A 20,323-nucleotide genomic window follows, 5' to 3' on the forward strand; every position below is an offset into this window, starting at 1 on the left:
AGCGGTGTCACAGATTGGGGTGACCCACGGATCGGCGCTGGGGGGCGAGCGGGTGCAGAGTAAGAGCAGAGGCCAAGCCCTGTCGCTAACCTTCCCCTCGGCAGAGGCCGGCGCTGAATGGTGGGCGTGGGGCGGTCCCGGGGCCCCCCCTCCCGCCGGCAAGGGGCTTTGCACAGGCGGTCTGCCAGGGCGGGCTGGAGGGAGCGCTTGGGACAGGAGGCGGGCTTTCATCTGGCTTCGGGGGTCTGAATTATACATGAAGCGTCTTGGAAAAGCTGCTTCTGCCTCACAGAACCATTCCTTAAAGGGGCTTTTGGAATGGAAGCTCCAGGGACCCCAGGGCAAGGTCCAGACTCCCCTGCACCCCTGTGTCCTATCCGTAAAGTCACCCTGCACAATGACCTGTGTGCATGCAGAGCGGGACCCGCAGAGGCCACCTCCCTCAGTCACACTGAGCAGCTCAGTCCGGGAATACTGGGGCTCAGCGAGTCTAGACCTTGACAGAGAGGAACCTCCCTGGACACTGTCGGCCCCAAACGCCTGCCCCGGATGTGGGGAGGGGACCCCGCCTCAGGCCCTGGTACAGCAGCCAGGACCAGGACCTCAGCCCAAACTGCGTCCTGTGTGGTGACCCACCCCCCTGGACACAACGAAAAGACTAAGTCCGCCTAGGCCTTGAGCAGGGCCGGAAAGGAAGCCCCGGCTGGCCACAGTGCGTCTGCCCTTGACCCTGTGGGGTGGCCTGAGCACCACCTGGGGGGTCCCGGCCCTTCCTCACCGCGGGGTTTTCCCAGAGACCTCCCAACACACAAGAGTTCCTGGCAGCTCTCAGTCCTCAGGTGTAGACCTCTCCTCGGAGGGGCGCGGTGTGGCCCACGTGGCGGGGCGTCCAGGCGCTCAGCACTGTTAGGAGTGGATGCTGTCCAGCACTGTCGTTTATTCCTGAGGCACCCCTGCGGAGGGCACTCCCACTCCCACTTGTAGATGGGAAAACAGAGAGCCTTACCGTGATGACAACTTAAGGCACACGTGCAGACACGTGCAGGGCCCCTGAGCAGCTGGGCTATGGTGGCCCTCCTGTCATGCCTCATTCTTAGAGGACACAGCTAAGCCACGTCCAGGTGCCTGGACTCCTGACCACAGAAAGAGAGAGAGTGTATTGTTTAAGTGGTGATGTCTCTGCAGACTCTGACACGGCAGTAGCTAATACGCAGCCCTGTAGAAAGGGTGATTTTGGAAACTAGAGGCTGGACTGGGTCTCCCTGCTGCAAACCCGGGCCTACAGCCAGACCCCGTGCCAAGGCTCGCGAGACGCACTGAGCCAACACCATCTTCCCAGCCCCACCCAGGCCTGCCACTCTCCAGCCTCAGGGGTCTCCTTTCCGGTCCTCAGACACCCTGAGCTACTTCTCAGCAAGGCTGTCCCTCACCACCCATGTCTTCAGCCGACCTCCCACCCAGCTGTACTCCCCATCACGCTGTGCCACCAGGAGCGCCAGCTAAGCCTCCTGGTCCTGGTCCCTGTCCCTGTCCCCAGGCTGTGTCCACAGAGCACGCATTTCTCATGTTCTGTCCCTCTGTCTCTCTGGGCGAGCACACGTACCCTATGGCAAAAATCTCTCTCTTTCAAAAAATAAATAAATGGAAAGGGTCTAAGTTGACTTTCACGTCGCACTCAGTCCCCCATCTCTCACTGTCAGGGGAACCTTACAAGGAGGGCCCTGTCTGCAGTGTTCTGGAAGGTGACTTACTTCGTGTTCTGGGCCCGAGGCAGAACCGAGCAGGCAGCAATCCTGTCGCCTCTTCCTGTCCACTCTCCATCTTCTCTCCGACTCTGGCCTGGGCCCACCTGTTCGGCCACACCGATGGCCACCCTGCCCTGTCGTGTCCAGAGCCCAAGAGGAGACGGGAGTGAGGTCAGGCCGCAAGTTTCTTGGCTCTGCCACGCGGTCACCTGGGCTGCTGCGTCCCTGTGTTAAAGGCACAGCTTCTCCCCGGCAGCCCCTCACAGCACTCTCCTTCCAGGTTTAGGCAGCTCCCCCTCCGCCCGTCGGCCGACGTGGCTCTGCAGATCCTGCAGCGGCTCTGTCTTCACCGTCACGTCACTTGGCTCTTTGTGAGCGGGTCTTTGAATGATCCTAACTTGAGAGAGCCATCAGTTTCCTGACAGCGCCTTGATTGGTACACATTAATAATTCCTATTGATGATTGAAAAAATGTAAAAATCCGCCTTTATCTACTCGTTTTATTTTAAAAATGGTTCATCTTCAGAGAGGTCCTTTCATTATTTTCCTTTCCCCTTCCGTCTTAGGAAGATTCTGTTGTACATGACCCTGTTTAATCCTTCTCCTCCCCCAGTCTGGAAAGATCTTTCCACGTGGCAGTTCCCCGTAATTTATACGGTGGAGACGGGGAAATATAGGCCCTGAGCCCCGATAGCTAAAACTTCTGTCTTCTTGGACATTATCCTGGAGCCCAGCTTACATCTGGAATTGAGGTCTCCGCGAGGTTAAATCAGTTGTCACAGCGATTCAAGCAAATCTCGCACAAGCCGGAGAGCCTCGGGCGGCCTCCCACACCAGGGACCACTCCAAGGCCGGGGCCTGGTTCCTCGCGCCCATCCACTCCAGTCCCTCCGGCCAGTCTCCCGTCCCCGTTCTGGGCCGTGCACTGGTCTCTTCCATGCAGTCGGGAACATCAGCGGCCATGCCAGCTGCAGGGTCTGAGGCCCCTCCTCCCAGAGTCGCCGGTTCCCAGTCAGCACCCTGTACCCTCATACGCCTCGTGGCCGGCCTGGGTGCTGGCTACAGTGCTGTCCCCGGGCCCAGCCTCAGGGCCAGCACAGCGGGCCGGGCCAGGGAGCACCGCTCCTCTGCTCACACACAAACCTGGTCCCTGGCAGTCCCGGGGGAGCTGTGGGGACGGCAGAGCACTGCCCCTCATCACTCACAGCGAGCCCGGCCGCTGCGGCCCATTCCCGGACTGGCTCGCGTGTGGCATCAATTATTCACGCTCCGAGTATAATCAGCTGTCATGTCCAAAATAGGCCATTGTCAGGAAGGCTGTGGAGGTGCAGTTCCCCATTGGCGGTGCAAGCCCAACACTGGGGCCTGAGCAAATCTCCAGGGAAAGGCGCTCCTCGGAGCCACGGCTCAGAAACCTCTCCCCTGCAGTCGCGCGGCGGGTGGTGCAGGCTGGCTGAGCAGCTGGCTGCTGGCCGGGGGCTTCATCCCTCCCTCCGCTTCCTGCCCCGTCCCCTAGAGCCTCAGGGGCTGCGTGAGGAGACCAGTGCGGACACTTGCTCCTTGCGGTCTGTGCCCACGAGAGGACTGCCATCCGAGCCGGCTCCCCGGCTCTCGGCCTCGGCGCTGTGTCCCAGCACAACCCGAGTTCGGCGCTGGAGGGTGCACGCTTGCAGCTGGGTCCCCACTGGGACATCCGGCCTCTCGTGGGCAGTGGGCGCCCGGCTCAGCGGGTGGGGGGCGCCAGCACTGAGCTGGCCATGTCAGTGTTAGCTACGCTGCCCATGTGTTAGCGTGTTCTCTGAACGGTCTGAGGGTACGAGGGGCCGTCTTACAGGGGGAGGGCAATGTTCACTGGGATTAGAGTATAGCAAAGTGGGGGCCAGCAGGTGGCGTGGTAGTTAAAGTGTTGGAACCCACATGGCCAACCGGGGTTCAAGCCCCGGACCTGGCAGCTTGAGGATCATGCTGGGCGTGTGTGCTCCAGATCCTGAGAGGAGACAAGGAGAAGGGGTTGTGGCATGGCCGTTTTCCCAGAGGGGTGATTTCCCACTTTGCTCTCACTCTGTCTCAGCTTTTCTCTCTCTGGTGAACGTATGCACCCTACGGCAAAAATCCAGAATAAACAAATAAAGCACCATGCTGAAAGACGCACCATGTAAGATGGGGACTAAGGCAAAAGTGAACACGCCCGGCCAGACTGCTAGGAGGCATGTGGCTGGGAGGCCGAGCATGTCCTTGAGGCCAGCAGGAGGCAGGAGTTCGGCCATGAACCTGACCAACCCTTGCTGGCCTTCTGCGGGGAGGACAGCCAGTCTCTCAGGTCTCTCCAGCTGGGACCTTGCAGATGGGACTTGCTGCTGACTCAAGGGGCCTGTGCTCTGGGAGTGCGGAGGTCCTGTCTAAGCCGCCGTGCTCCGGTCACACCACGCCAAGGACGCCCAGTGCGCCTTCACTCCTCAGCTCCCAGAAGCTGCCTGCCTTAGCCCAGCCCTGCCCTCTGTTTTCCCGCCGTGCACCCTCAGTGCCGGGGACAGCTCGCTCGGGCTGCCCTGTCCTGCTCCTGGTCTTACAGGAGCATCCACAGAGGTTACGTAGCCCGATCCCCATAAGCCAGAGCTGGGCCTATGGGGAACTTTCATTTATGTATTTGTGGGAACTTTGAAAGCTCGTAGAAAACAGAATTGAATTACGAGTGTACTTTGGTGCAAACAGTTTCTGAAGTCCACACGTTGTTTTCCTGGTGCGTTTCCCATGCCCGTTGGAAGACCGCTCTGCCCCGTCTACCTTCTAGTCCACTTGTGCGGCTGTTTCCCGAATGCCCACTGTTCCGGGCACTCAGGAACTTCGGTAAGTCATCTCCTATGCATGCTACAAACTTGTTCTTAAGGTTTACTTGTTGTTTTTTTTTTGGGGAAGAAAGAGAGCCAGGCCCCACCAGCAAGGTCTTTACTCTGCAGGGCCCCAGCCTGGCTAGTGCAGAACCTAGGCATAAGTGCCCTCGGCAGGTGCCGGGGGCCCGGCCACCCTCCCATGCGGTCTTCCTCAGGCCTTGGCGTGGCGTCCTCCCTGCCCCGTGTTCGGTCAGCGCCAGGCCTGCTAAGGCCCCACTGCTGCTGTGCTGTGTGACGATCCCCTGGCTGGCTCTCTGCATTGCCCTGACACCTGTCTTCATTTCCAGGGCCCCTGAGAATGGTGCACTTGTACTGCACTCACTGGCCAGGGACTCGCTGTCCCGTAGAGAGGAACCTCGAATCCCTGCAGCGGCTCAGGCTCTAGAGAGAAACGGAGAAGAGAGAGAGACGGAGGGTCTTCATGTGCCATCCTCCCCCAGCCTCAGGCAGCCAGGACTGAGATGTGCAGGTGTCACCGTGTGGAGGAGGCCTCGGGACGCAAAGCCTTCTCACCGGAAGCCTCGGGCCCTGCAGAGGCTGAGGGACGGCTGCGGTGCTGTGGCCAGCCTGCTCCGTTTCCCCAGTGTGGACACAGACACATGTGCGTGTGTCTTCAGTGACACGCAGACACACGCACATTCACCGTCCTGGCTGTTGGCGCGTGCACGCTTAGTGTACAAAGTATAGTCGTTGCTCCCCAAGCAACCTCCGGGCCCTGCCCTTGTGCCCACACAGCCCTTTGGTTATGGAACAACCTGCTGTGGTTATGGAACAACCTCTTTCAAGACTCTGCCTTCCCTGCGTGGGTGCACCCAGGAGCGGGGCTGTTAGGCTGCACGCAGGTCCATCTTAAATCTTTGAGCATCCACCATACTGTTTCCCACAGCGACAACGGCCATCCACACTCACCGTAGTGCAGGAGGGCTGCCCGGCTCTTTGTGGAAGCCCCAGCCCAGAAGCACTCGGAGATGGCCATGCCTGCTGCCTACCGGAGCTCAGTCCTGCTGCTGATGCTTAGCAACCGGAGCGAGCCATGTTAACCGAGCGTGGCTGGTGGCAGTGCTTTCAGGCTCTCCTGCCGCGTCTGCCTTGAAAAGGCCTCCTTGTTCTCGAATTAACATGCAGGCCGAGCGCAGGCCCGGCAGACACACGCTGGTCTGCCTCGCAGTGACCGGGCAGCAGGCCAGGCTGTGCCGATCAAGGCTCTGCTAATCCCGCCTAATCTCCCAGCGTACAGATAGTGCGCTTGCGTGCGTGGTTTCCTGGGGAGACGCTCCCAGGGCCTGGCCCTCACTCCTCAGTGAGCTGGGGGGCCTATGTGTGGGGGTAGAGAGGCCAAGGAAACAGAAAACATGTGGACCAGCTAGATACACAAGGACCCCAGGGTCCCAGATATTGGATCCCAGGCCCCAGACACTGGGGCCGAGAACCCCAGGAGCTGAATAGACGGAGGGGTCCTGCAACAGACACAGGGGACAAAGGACCCAGAGCTTCCCGGGCGCCGGCTCCCTCCACCCAAATTGTTGTGGAGCTGGTGAAACAGAGCCTTAGTCCTAGTCTTTCTCTTCCTTTTCCTTTTTTAAAGTTTTGCTGTAAGGCTTGTACGCTCACCAGACAGAGAGAGAGAGAGAGAGAGAGAGAGGGAGGGAGGTGAGAAATCACCCCCTGGGGGATGGCCACGCCGCAGTCCATTCTCCATTTCCCTCTCTGGGTTCTGGGTCTGTGTGCACATATGCCTGGTGTGGCTTTCGAGCTGCTGGGCCCAGGGCTTGAACTGTACATCAGCGATGTGCAATCCAGCGCCTTAATTACCACATCACCTGCTGGCCCATCGGCGTCCTCATTCTTGTGCCAGGGGTATCTCTGTGCTCCCGGGGACGCATCTTAAGTGAGCAGTCCCAGTAGCTCTGCTCTACTCAGCTCGCGTCTGGTTTTGGTTTTGTCTTGTTTGGTTTTCCATGAGAGACATGGAGAGACAGGCACCCACAACAAGGTCTTCACACTGTGCCTCACCAGTCTGTCGGCCAGGGTCCCAGGGCATGTGCACACACCTGCGTGCCCAGGGAGTCTCGGGACGCACATCCAGAGCCTTGCCCGTGTGGCTCCAGGGGCGTGATCGCTCTGCACCATTTCACTCAGCTCGCATCTTTGGCTAAGCCAGCTCTTCCTGGTTTTTGACAAAAGCCAGGAGTAGAAGAGGAAGACTGTAGGGACCTGGGAGGCTAGGATGGCTCACCATTAAACAATAACCACACTATGAGATGTGTCCTTATTCATTTATGACCATCTCAGACACTATCTTCTTCAATCCCAGAAATTTTAGAGCGGGCAATTATGATCATCATCGTCCCCATGCCCACTACCACCACTGCCACCATCGCCACCACCGCCATCACCATCACCCCATCCCAACCACCATCATCCCCACTACCACCACTGCCACCATCGCCACCACCGCCATCACCATCACCCCATCCCAACCACCATCATCCCCACTACCACCACTGCCACCATCGCCACCACCGCCATCACCATCACCCCATCCCAACCACCATCATCCCCACTACCACCACTGCCACCATCGCCACCACCGCCATCACCATCACCCCATCCCAACCACCATCATCCCCACTACCACCACTGCCACCATCGCCACCACCGCCATCACCATCACCCCATCCCAACCACCATCATCCCCACTACCACCACTGCCACCATCGCCACCACCGCCATCACCATCACCCCATCCCAACCACCATCATCCCCACTACCACCACTGCCACCATCGCCACCACCGCCATCACCATCACCCCATCCCAACCACCATCATCCCCACTACCACCACTGCCACCATCGCCACCACCGCCATCACCATCACCCCATCCCAACCACCATCATCCCCACTACCACCACTGCCACCATCGCCACCACCGCCATCACCATCACCCCATCCCAACCACCATCATCCCCACTACCACCACTGCCACCATCGCCACCACCGCCATCACCATCACCCCATCCCAACCACCATCATCCCCACTACCACCACTGCCACCATCGCCACCACCGCCATCACCATCACCCCATCCCAACCACCATCATCCCCACTACCACCACTGCCACCATCGCCACCACCGCCATCACCATCACCCCATCCCAACCACCATCATCCCCACTACCACCACTGCCACCATCGCCACCACCGCCATCACCATCACCCCATCCCAACCACCATCATCCCCACTACCACCACTGCCACCATCGCCACCACCGCCATCACCATCACCCCATCCCAACCACCATCATCCCCACTACCACCACTGCCACCATCGCCACCACCGCCATCACCATCACCCCATCCCAACCACCATCATCCCCACTACCACCACTGCCACCATCGCCACCACCGCCATCACCATCACCCCATCCCAACCACCATCATCCCCACTACCACCACTGCCACCATCGCCACCACCGCCATCACCATCACCCCATCCCAACCACCATCATCCCCACTACCACCACTGCCACCATCGCCACCACCGCCATCACCATCACCCCATCCCAACCACCATCATCCCCACTACCACCACTGCCACCATCGCCACCACCGCCATCACCATCACCCCATCCCAACCACCATCATCCCCACTACCACCACTGCCACCATCGCCACCACCGCCATCACCATCACCCCATCCCAACCACCATCATCCCCACTACCACCACTGCCACCATCGCCACCACCGCCATCACCATCACCCCATCCCAACCACCATCATCCCCACTACCACCACTGCCACCATCGCCACCACCGCCATCACCATCACCCCATCCCAACCACCATCATCCCCACTACCACCACTGCCACCATCGCCACCACCGCCATCACCATCACCCCATCCCAACCACCATCATCCCCACTACCACCACTGCCACCATCGCCACCACCACCATCACCATCATCCCCATGCCCACCACCACCACTATCATCTCCATTACCTCCACTGCCACATCACCATCATCATCGTTCCCATGCCCACCACCACCACCATCATCATCCCCATTACCACCACCACCACCATTACCATAATCATCTCTATGCCCATCACTACCATCATCCCCACTACCACCACTGCCACGATCACCACCACTGCCACCACCACCATCATCATTCCCATGCCCATCACCACCACCATCGCCAACACCACCATCACCATCATCCCTTACCACCACCCTCACTACCATCACCTCTACCACCATCACCATAATTATCATCACCACCATCACCATCACCACCATCACTGTTGCCACCACCATCATCACCATCATCCACATCACCATCACCATCACCACCACCATCATCACTGTCAACATCACCATCATCAGAAACCATCAGTCACCATCACAATCAGCATCAGCATCAATATCACCTTACCATTACCATCCTCTTCCTCCACATCACTATCGCCGCATCATCTCCACCATCACCATCATCCACATCACTGTCGGCACTGTCACCATCACTGCCATCAGCAACGTCAGCATCGCCACCATCACTGCCATCACCATCACATCACCATGTCATCCTCACCACCACCGTCAACATCTCCAGCCTCGTACCGCCTGTGAGCAGCAGCAGCACTGTCATCAGCACCAGTGCATCACCTTCACCTCTACTATGATCATCATCCTCATCCTCGTCATTACCCCTCACAACCGCCATCACTGCCACCACCGTCTCGTTGTTTTAAAGAGATTTTTGCTATAGGGTGCATGCACTTGCCAGAGAATCAGAGAGAGACAGAGAGACTGAAAGCAAGAGATCACCCCTGGGGGGATGGCTACGCGGCAATCCCTTCTCCATTGGCCTCTCAGGAATTTGAGCATGCACACGCATGTGTTCGCTATGAGTTTGAAGCCACCGGCTCTGGGACTTAAACCATGGTCAACTACGTGGCAGTCCAGCGACATAACCATTAGGCCATTTTCTGGTCCCACCACCACCACCTTCATCATCACCATCACCACAACTGCATTTTATTATTATCCCTACATGGAAGGACATTGGAACTTTTTTTTTTTCTGGAGAGGTTTTTGCTATAGGGTGTGTGCGCTCGCCAGACAGACAGAGACATAGAGACAGAAAGCGAGAAATCACCCCCAGGGGGGATGGTCACGCCGCAATCCCTTCTCCTCCATTCTCCTCTCGGGATCTTGGGCACGCACGCACACGCGCCCGGCGTGAGATCTAAGCCACCGGGTCCGGGACGCGAACCGCGGTCAACTACGTGGGAGTCCAGCGACATAGCCATTACACTAACTGCTGGTTCCCTGGACATTGGAACTTTTGAAGGGTGAGGTAATTTGCCTAAAATCAAACAACTAAAGACTCTAACTAGGCCTGCATGCAAATACTTTACTCATCTAACGCACGCACTCTACTTTTCCTCCGTTTGGAAGTCTGTGTGTTAAAAATGAAATACTTAGAAATAGTGGCTTCAGAATTTCTATTTGCAAATGCTCCGCTTAGCAATCTGGCTGGAAAAGGGCTCCAGCCCTCGTCTGGAAGGCGTCCTCAGCCGTGTGAGTGCTCAGAACAGCGACGCTTCCGAACAAGCGCCTGTGCATTTCAGAGCGAGACAAAACCTTTCTTTTCTTTCCAGTTTGTAGAGATGCTGACGGAGAGTAACCAGGAGCTGAGGCCACCCCGCTCCGAAGGTCCCCCCTGTGCCTTCAGCATGTAACCCCAAAGTTGAAGGGGAGGACTTTGTTTTCCCTGACATTTCAGTTGAGTAAGCTACATGAACGGTGGAGACTCCCTTCCACAAAGCATAACTGTGTATTTGAATCTTTGACATGTTTTCCTTTAAATACCGTTTATCAGTGTGTTACACTGTTATAAATAGGAAGAAACACCAACACAGAAAATATTTGCATGTTCATTCCCTCTCGGAGCTTTCCGGAGGCCATTTATAGAGAATAAAAATATTACACCACAGGCCCTGCAGCTGACTCCACTTGTGAGCCGAGAGGCACTATCTTCTCGTCCCTCAGCTCTCTCCGTCCTAGACTACTGAGTGGTTTAAGATGAAGTCAAGAAGGAGAAGGGGCCAGCTGGTCTCCCCTCTGCTGTCTAGAGTGTAAACGTTTCTACTTTAACTCCCAATCTGCCGGAGAAATCGGGAGAGGGGCAGCGGGAAGACACCCTACAGTAACCTCATCGCTTCCCGGCAGGGATCTCTCTTTATTTTGCTTAGAAATGGTCACTTCCTAGAAGACCCCCACAAGGTGAGACCTGCCCAGGACCGTTCCGTTTCCCAGGCTGTCCGTTAAGGAACAGCTTTACAAAGCTCTATGGGGCGGGCCGCTCTCTCTCCCCTTCCCCTGGGAAAACAGACAGCCCGACCTGAAAGGCTCACAGCACTCTCTTTCATGTTAAGATCCAAAGTCTTCGCCAATGTCTTCTTGCCTGAAGCGTTTGTTAACCAAGTTGAGGCATGAAAAACTTTGATAAGGAAGATCCACATTTGGAAGAATGGTGATAATATAAATTACTAATTTTTATTGCCAGAGGGCACATACGCTTGCATTTGCCAGAGAGAGAGAGAGAGAGAGAGAGAGAGAGCCCTCCCAGGGGACGTAATGAACTACAAACCTTTCTCCTCCACCTCCCCATCCCATAAGGATTTTGGACATGTGAGCCCAAGTGCCTGGCATGTTTTTCAAGCTGTTGGAATGGGATCGGCCACATGGGATCTGGGTCTCAGTACGCAGCCCCTACCCCCTGCTCTGCAGTGCCCGCCCTATAAATTATTGCAAATTTGCCTTTGGGAGGAAAACTGGTCATTATTTCTGCTTTTTTTCTTTCTTTCTTTCTTTTATTTATTTATTTTTTTGAGGAAGATTTTTGCTACAGGGCACGTGTGTTCACTGGAGAGACAGACAGTGAGAAATCATTCCCCCAGGGGGCATGGCCATGATGCAATCCCTTCTCCTCCGTTCTGTTCTCGGGATCTTGGGCACGCATGCACATGTGCCTGGTGTGAATTTTAAGCAGCCAGGTCCAGAACTCGAACCGTGGACTACGTGGGAGTCCAGTGATGTCACCATTACACCATCTGCTGGGCCCTCTCTCTGCCTTTCAATGCTATCCCAACGTATGTCAAAATCTTCCTCTTAAGTTGAAGATGATCAGGTGAACCGTTCTCTGTCTGCAAGGCCTGTCCCAGGCTGGTCCATCACGCTCCGTTACACAAGGTGAGTGGCTTCCCGGCTCTCCTGACCCGACTGTTTGCTCCCAAGGACGGAAGCCACAGGTTCTCAGCGCGTGCCCTGCTCCAGCATGGGCGGGAGCTGCAAGCCTCCTCACTCGACAGCCAGGCGCAGCGGGGACAGGCCCCCACAGTCCCCACCGGCCAGCGGCACCAGGTGCAGCCCGGAACTCCCGGACGCTGAGGACGCTCCCACCAGCACCGCCTTTCTGGCTGCTGTTTCCTCTATTCTCACTCGCAAGACTGTTCACTTGTTCTGTTCCCTTCTCCAACTCCCTTCTGCTATCCTTCTGGTTCTTGAAATAGTCATCGTAGCTCAGCTCAGTTAATGCCTTTCCCTCCATTAAAGTCCCTTCTAAAATCAGAGTACCCACGCCAGCACTGGGAACGCAGGCTTTGGCGAACCACCAGTGGGAGTAGAGGAGAGGCCGAGTCAGGGGACACTCGTTCACGCAGCAAGAAGGCCGTGCCCTGGCCACCTGTGGCCACCTGGCCACCCCATGCACCACAGCTCGGTGGGACCCAGGCTCCTCGAGGAGGTGACGGTGCCTCTGCGTGGGGGGCGCAGGCCAAGCCTCCGTGTGTTTCAGTTACAGTTACATGTTTATTTTCCTTAGAAAAGTGCCACACGTTTGCCGTCCTCTCGTGTCTGCATGTATGAGGGATCTCCCAAAGACCCATGGCAAACGGAACCAAAGAACAAGTTTGTCCTGGTGCCAACGATCTCAATATCTGAGTGTCCTCATGATCCACGTCCCCGAGGCTCTGCTGGAAGACCCTTGCACTTTCGGTCTCACCTCGGGTTCTACAGAGAACGCACGCTCGGGTCTTACCTGGCTCCCGTCACGGAGATGGACATATCAAAGAACATTTCATCTCTCCCGGTAGCATCCGGCCCTTTGGGCATCGGCCTGATCCAAACGGGCTGTGAGGTCACGGGGACCTTAAATCAGAGGGCGACTGCGGGCTCTGGTGGCAGGCACAGTTTCGGCGCCAGGTTCTGTTTTAGCCCGTGCCCTGACATGACACCACCTCTTTGGCACCAGCCAGAGAACGCTTCCTTGGTGCCCGTGGGAGGGACTGTTTGCAGGGGTCCACGCCACAGGGCACAGGAGGAGCTGCCCTGGGAGATGGCGTCTGCTCCAGGCCCTGCGACAAACCAGGAAAGTGACCTCCAAGCAGAGCGTTTATCCAGGAATCTGGTGCAAGTGACTCAGGCCTCGTAGCGCACCGCGAAGCAGGGAGAGCCCGGCTCTTCTCCACCCACGGACGAGGCGGCCTCTCCGCCCCTCCCCTAGCCCACCGCGCAGGTCCACGTGAGAACCAGAGCATTTTCAGGAAGCGCCAACACGCTTAAATAACAGCGATCGTATCTCAGTAGGTGACAGAAACCGTGGCATACTCAGGTCGAGAGCGCCGGTCTCTCCTGGCCAAGGCCCAGACTGCTGTCCCGACGTCTTCTTCCCTGGACGGGCGGCCCTCACCAACCTGAGCCTCAGGACACCCTGATTCCGCCCTGGCCTAGGTCATCTTTCGCTTCCCCCCTTCTTTAATTCTGGGAGGGGCGAATGTAATTCAGTCAACAATACCAAATGCAGCGTCACAACAGAGTATACGGCTGTCTACCTATTTTCAAGAGCTCGCTGGGTCTCCTACTCGCTCCACACAGAAAGCCAAAGAGCAGACATCTCCCTGACTGCAGTCTTCTTTTTAAATGATTTCCTTCTTTCATGAAAATTTAAGAGAGAGAGAGCAAGACAGAGACTCCAACAGGGTCTTGTCACGCTGTGACCCTCCCCGTCTCTTCCCAGCCCCAGGTTTCCTCATGCTATAACCCCCCCCTCCTCCTCCCAGCCCACCGAGGTCTCTGTGACCCTCCCCGCCTCCTCCCAGCCCGCAGAGGTCTCTCTGACCCTCCCCGCCTCCTCCCAGCTGCAGAGGCCTCATTCTCGGCACACAGGAGCGTCCAGGTCGCCCCGCCTAGCCCTGGCGTCCCTCGTGGCTTCAGCACCATCAGCAGCGCCTATGCCCGCACCCCCCTGGGTCAGGGCTCATACCCGTATTTTGTAATCATCTTCCTTCTGTGCTCAAGTTCCCTTTCAAAGGGGAAGAGTGTTCATTTACTTGGCTTAGGAAAAGAGAGGTTTGGTTCAAAAGTGAGTAGCATTTTTTTCTAACCATCTGCTGGGCTTTCCTTCTCTTTTTAAAAGCATTATTTATTTCTCTCCTCCATCAGAGACAGACAGAGAGGGAGAGACAGCACCAGCAGGGCCCTCGTGCCACATCCATGCCCTGCCCAGACAACTTCAGGTCACAGACACCAACCCAGTGTGTCCAGGGCGGTGTCTGGGCACGAGCCTGGAACCCTCCCACGGGGTCAGCCCTGCAGAGTACGGGGTTACCCTGGTGCCACCATCTGGTCCCTGTTGGTCTCTAAGAGCAGAAGGCAGCTAACGGTGGAGGGGACTTCCTGTGGTCTCAGGTGGGAGAGCTCCTTCCTCTAGGGAGGTCACAACGACTTTGCTAGACACGGCCAGGCAGGCTGGCTCAGTGCCAGGGACATTGGAAGGTCTGGCAGAAGTTCTGCAGTGTCCCGTGGACTTCAAGCAAGTGCTTAAAAGGCACGTGAGTGTGCCGGGAATACAGGAGCCTGGGAAATTCTTGGCACACATGCGTGACCTTCAGAGCTGGGCACTGTCACCATGGCGCTGGGTCAGAGGTGACGGGGCAGGGTGAGTGCCGAGGTTCTCAGGTTCTGGGCTTCAGCTCTCCCTGCGCCAGGGAGGAACCCGGCTGCTAGGATTCGGATGGCTCTCCTCCCACACGGGAATTCAGTCCCGTCCAAAGGCAGCCGGAGGCCTTCGCTGTGGTGACCCTTCTTTCCACTCTTTAAATCGCTATCAGCACCAGCGTCACTGTGTTGTAATTGCAAAGGCTGCCGCTCCACCCACCTCGCCAGACAGGCTGCGGAGACTGCACTGTGACGACGCGCGAGAGTCCTCTGGTCTGCTGAGTGGACAGCAGAGGGAAAGGACCTCGCCTTCCAATGCTGGGCTGTCAACACCTCGGTAATACAATCAGTCGTTTCTCCAAGACAGAAGAAGAAGCAGGGTGTTGGTGTTTGGGAAGCAAATGCCACGGACTCTGTGTGTGTGAGTGTGTGTATGTGTGAGTGTGTGTGAGTGTGTGTATGTGTGCGTGAGTGTGTACATGTGTGTGAGTGTGTATGTGTGTGTGTGGGACTGTGTGTGCGAGTGTGCATGTGTGTGTATGTGTGCGTGAGTGTGTACATGTGTGTGAGTGTGTATGTGTGTGTGTGGGACTGTGTGTGCGAGTGTGCATGTGTGTGTATGTGTGCGTGAGTGTGTACATGTGTGTGAGTGTGTATGTGTGTGTGTGGGACTGTGTGTGCGAGTGTGCATGTGTGTGTATGTGTGCGTGAGTGTGTACATGTGTGTGAGTGTGTATGTGTGTGTGTGGGACTGTGTGTGCGAGTGTGCATGTGTGTGTATGTGTGCGTGAGTGTGTACATGTGTGTGAGTGTGTATGTGTGTGTGTGGGACTGTGTGTGCGAGTGTGCATGTGTGTGTATGTGTGCGTGAGTGTGTACATGTGTGTGAGTGTGTATGTGTGTGTGTGCGAGTGTGTGTGTGTGAGACAGAGAGAGAGCTGCAGAGAATAAACATCCGGGTTTGTGGTGTGTGGGCGGATGACTGCCCTCCACCCAACCACACAACAACACTTCTTAGTTCTGTGAACCTTAACATCGTTTTTAACCACAAAAACAACAGCGAGGCAAACAGGCCCTCAGAGGGCCTAAAAAGCAAGCTGGGGCCATGATCAGTTTTCCCTTCCCCAATCCACACGTGTCTGCACATTTCGGGCTCATGCGTTTTTGTCAAACAGACCTTCATTCTGGTCCCTTTAGGGAAGGGACAGGGCCCAGTAAATGTGAGTCCATTGCGGGAGACGTGCCCGCTCTGACGGCAGCCCTGGCAGGCCTTCCCGCGGCCGGGAGAAAGCTCGGCTTGCCACAGGCCTGCTCAGTGAGTCGGACGCACAGGTAAAGCCTCGAACCTGCATGTGAGTTCCTTTTTTTTTTTTTTTTTGAGAGATATTTTGTTATAGGGCACATGCTCGCCAGAGAGAAGGAGAGACAGAGATGGGAAGTGAGAAATTTCCCAGGGGGATGGCCATGCCGCAGTCCCTTCTCCTTCATTCTCCTCTTGGGATTTTGGGCACGCGTGAACACGCACTCCGTGTGATCTTCAAGCTGCCAGGTCAGGGTCTCAAACTGTGGTTGGCCTTGTGGGAGTCCAGCGCCATGACCACCACGCCACCTGCTGGCCCCTGCGAGTGCATTCTCACAGGGAGGGCCTGGCATATGCAGGGGAGGTGAAGTGTCGGGTCGTATTTTCCATAAAAATCGCGTCCTGACTTTCCTGACAACCTAATAGTAATATGCTGGGTTTTAAAAGCAAGAGTCCAGGGCCAGCAGGCGAGCCTCCTTGCCCGTGACCCCGCAGCTAGGTGGCAGCTAGGTGGCAGGAGGTGGCACCTACACTCCGAGCTCCCAGCTGCTGGACAGTGCTATTTCTACCACCTGACCCTCCGAGAAGGGATTCATAAACTGACGTTCTCTAGTAAGTCCGAGTTTGAATCTACCAGGTGAGCCAGACCGTGGAACGCCACTCCCAGCCTGCTCCACGGCCGGTTTCTGCAAGCACGCAGGTGCACCTCGGGCCTAGGCTGCTTTCAGTACTTCCTTGGCGGCACCTAGCCGGCACTCAGGCCCGTTTGGTTTGTATTCCACGTATGTATGCATGAACTGAGACACAGAGAGGTTCAGTAACCCGCCGAAGGTCACAGAGCCCATGAACTGGCAAAGCCCTGCAGAGCTGGAGCCCGACTGCCACTCACTCAGAGTTCGCTTTCCCGGTGGGGCCCAGCAAGTGTCCATGTGATCTGAACACCCCTTGTGGCCCTGTGGGGTTCTCTCCCTCATCTTTAGAGACCAGGTTAAGTGAGGTTGTGCGTTGGGAAGGACCAAGCACGTCATACTGAAATGCCTGCAATCATGTCCTCGCTGGCGGCGGGTCCGCTGTCCAGCCCAGCCCCCACGAGCCGGGCGACCTGAGAGGGTAGCAGTGTGGGACGAGGTCTCTGGGGACCACTCCAGCTGCTGCCGTCCTTCCTCCGGGGAGCGGCCGCTCACAGCCCGCAGTGCGGCGCATCGGCCTCCAGGGGGCGCGCGTTAGCACCGCCACCGAGGATCCCTGACCGCCTGCAGGGGACGCGGACCCACCCGCTGGCTGGCCGTGCTCCTCCCGCAGGCCGCAGGGCAACTGCCAGATTGTCCAGTCTAGGCGGGGCTCCCTGGTTGTGAACAGTTTCCAAATCGGAAATGGAGGTAGTCTCCGAGTTGGTAAAGCCAGAGAAAACATCTCCAATCCGAAGTGACCGCTGAGGAACTGAGGCTGAGGTTACACTTCCGACCGTGCAGGGGCCGCAGGTGCCTGGGGTCAAAGCAACTGGGGACTCGGCCCTCCGCTCGCAGACTCAACTATGGTAAACCCAGCGGGACTTCAACCGTCTCCGGGACTAGAACAAGTAATGAACAGACAGACCAGGGCGTGGACAGAGACCACGTTCTAGGTCGCCAGGTTGCAAGGACTCGTACGCGATGCTCTTCAGCTTTTCTTCAAGGAGCCGATGTTACTCGGGTAATGGCACACGCACACGCACACACACACACACACACACACGGCCTGACTACTGCTCCGTAAAACAATGCCCTCGCACAGCACTGTCTCTACTGACAAGACAGGGCTTCTTAGGGAGAGTAACCAGGCTTGTGACATCCCTGAGTCCAGATTCGCAGAATTTAGAAACTTCTAGAAAAGCCCTTGGCCACAGCCCCGTCTCACAGGCAGCTCCTGACCCAGACAGCCAGAGTTGACTAGTGCTCCACTGAAGCACTCAGCCTATGGTGAAGCACCGAAGGGAAGGTTAAGCACCCCCGGGGCTTCTGCATCCCGGCCCGAAGGAGGAAGGGGAAGAGAGCGGGTGCCAGAGTCAGAAGAAGGTCCACAGGGGACAGACCGGGGAGGCGGTGGTGCCGGTCAGAGCAGGTGCCACCCGGACCGCGCCTGTCCACTCATCCGCCCCACCCCAGCTCCCCGGGTTAGCGAGGGCTCTGCAGAGGGATGGAGGATGGGTAAGAGGAGTGTTCAAGAAGCACTCCACACCTCGCCTGCCCCTCGCCTGGCCTTCCTCCGTGCCTCGACCCACGAGCACAGCACGACCCCCCCCACACACCTGCCCAGAGCGCCTGCACCCCATCGCACAGCACCCCGGCAGCCGGGAGGCGTTTCCAGCCATGTCAGAGCAAAGAACAGCAGGCCAGATGGCTCCGGCCAGAAAATGCATTTACCTTCACCAAAAATGTCATCCTCCTGGTCGGCCAGGGGCTCGTCAGCCTCGACAAAGTGCATCCTGAAGACAGAGCTGGGAGGCAGCTGCCAGTCCCGGGGCCCCACAGCCTGCAGCCGCACTCCCCAGGCGACTTCCTCCGGGGTTGCCCAAGCTCGAGGGAGGGCGGCTTCCGCCTCTGCAGAAGGCAGTCTCGTTCAAGTGCACCGGCCGGGGGTCAAGTGCACCTGCCGGGGGCCCAGGCCTTGCCTCCTGAGAGGAAGAGGCCATGGGTCCGGCTGGGCCTGAGCGCAGAGGCGTGCCTCAAAGCCGCGACGCTCGTGGGCTCATGGCTTCTCGGAGGGGGGGTGGGCGCCTAACTGGGAAGCCGGCGGCCCCGGCTGAGCGGCAGTTTCCCCGCGGCACAGCCAGCGCCTCTGCTGAGCGAGCGGGCGTTTCGGGACAGCGCGTGGGGACAGCGCGTCGGGGCCACCGGGAGAGCCGTGTGTCTGGGGATGGGATTTCACGCTAAGCCGGCGGCCCATGAGCAGGCACCCGCTCTGGGGCCAGCGACTCCGGGGTCCCGACTAGGTCGGTCTGCAGACCTCGCTGGAGCAGAAAGGAGAAATGCCGCAGGGGAAGGGCCCGTCCACCGTGCGGGTGAGCCTGGCGCTGGCCCTGCGGTGTCCGTGCAGGGCCCCCACATGCACCCCTCTGTGACGCTGGGGCGCCCCTGGGGTCCCCGGGCCGCGCTGTGCAGCCAGGAGCTCAGAGAATGAACCAGAGCCGCGGCCAGGGCGAGGGCCGGGGTGAGGGCGAGGACCAGGGTGAGGGTGAGGGCGAGGACCAGGCGAGGGCGAGGGCGAGGACCAGGGCCAGGGCACGGGCCGAGTGTGCCCTTCTCCGGAACAGCCTCCCGGCGCGCCCCTGCACATGACAGCCTGCCCCTTAGGGACCCGTCCTCGCCCTGGCCCGGCTTCCCTGGGGATAGTGAGGACAGTGGCCCTCGAGGCCCGGTCACGCGGTGGGGTGGGAGGAAGGTGTGCAGCGGTAAAACGGGACGCCCGGCAGCACTGACCCGCAGGGAGGTTCTGGTTTCTGCCCAGAGGGCTCCCCAAGCACCCCAGCACGCGCGTCCGCGATCCCGGCTGAGGCCAGGGGTCCCTCGCAGCGTTGAGGCCCTGCCAGAGCATGGTGCCACAGAGGGGCGTCTGTCTAGCTCATGGAGGGGCTAAACCACTCTTTCTCTTAAGACTCAGTCACCAGGATTAATGGGACACAGACAGTGGCTTCGTCCCTGCACCCGCGTTCCCAAATACAGGCCTCCCCTGAGGCCTTTCCCCGACAGGAAGTGCAGCCTCCTTCCCTGAGAGTGCACCATTCACACAGCTACTCAGCCCTGTCTTCACTTTACAAGGGCGGGCCACTTCTGACATTTGTACCCTGGTCCCTTAGAGGAGTGCCAGCCACAAAGTCTGACCAATGTGCTTTTCTTTTGTGAGAGATTTTTGCTATAGGACACGTGTGCTCACTGGAGAGACAGACAGACAGAAAGCGAGACGTCACCCCCGGGGGTACGGCCATACCACCATCCCTTCTCCTCCGTTCTCCTCTAGGGATTTAGGGCACCCACGCACATGCACCCGGTGTGAGTTTCAAGCTGCCAGGTCCAGACTTGACCCGCGTGGGGGCACGGCCCCTTCACCACCGCACCGTCTGCTGGTCCCCGTTCACTTTCTTGAAGTGAGTAAACTACGACTGAATGAGGGGAGAAAGTTCAAGTAGGAACTGAATACGAGAAAGCTAGAATTCTTCATTAGGAAACAGTCCTAGAATCTATAAAGGAAGAAATTCTGCGTTAGCGTCTTATGTAACTGGGGGCTACCAACTCGACTGGCCAGCACAGCACCTGGGACAAGGCACACGCATGTAACTCAGTGTGAACGGCAGCGTGGCAGGAAGAGGTGGGGACCTCGCAGGAATGGTGAGACGTGAGACCTCA

At 57.7% G+C, this 20,323-nt stretch overlaps 1 protein-coding gene and 1 long non-coding RNA gene across 2 annotated transcripts in view; one reads left to right on the plus strand and one right to left on the minus strand.

Moving 5' to 3' along the window:
- Window positions 1-3,157, plus strand: part of LOC102468570 (uncharacterized) — a 4,005-nt gene extending 848 nt beyond the window's left edge. Inside the window, exons 2-3 of the long non-coding RNA XR_003546882.1 lie at window positions 1,701-1,916; window positions 2,026-3,157. This is a non-coding gene — a long non-coding RNA (uncharacterized LOC102468570). The remainder of the gene's footprint in view (window positions 1-1,700; window positions 1,917-2,025) is intronic.
- The window catches only part of RIPOR2 (RHO family interacting cell polarization regulator 2), a 108,568-nt gene that overhangs the window by 52,372 nt on the left and 35,873 nt on the right, over window positions 1-20,323 (minus strand).

The sequence above is a fragment of the Tupaia chinensis genome, unplaced genomic scaffold, assembly GCF_000334495.1.
Source record: "Tupaia chinensis unplaced genomic scaffold, TupChi_1.0 Scaffold140356_1, whole genome shotgun sequence".
NCBI lineage: Eukaryota > Metazoa > Chordata > Mammalia > Scandentia > Tupaiidae > Tupaia > Tupaia belangeri.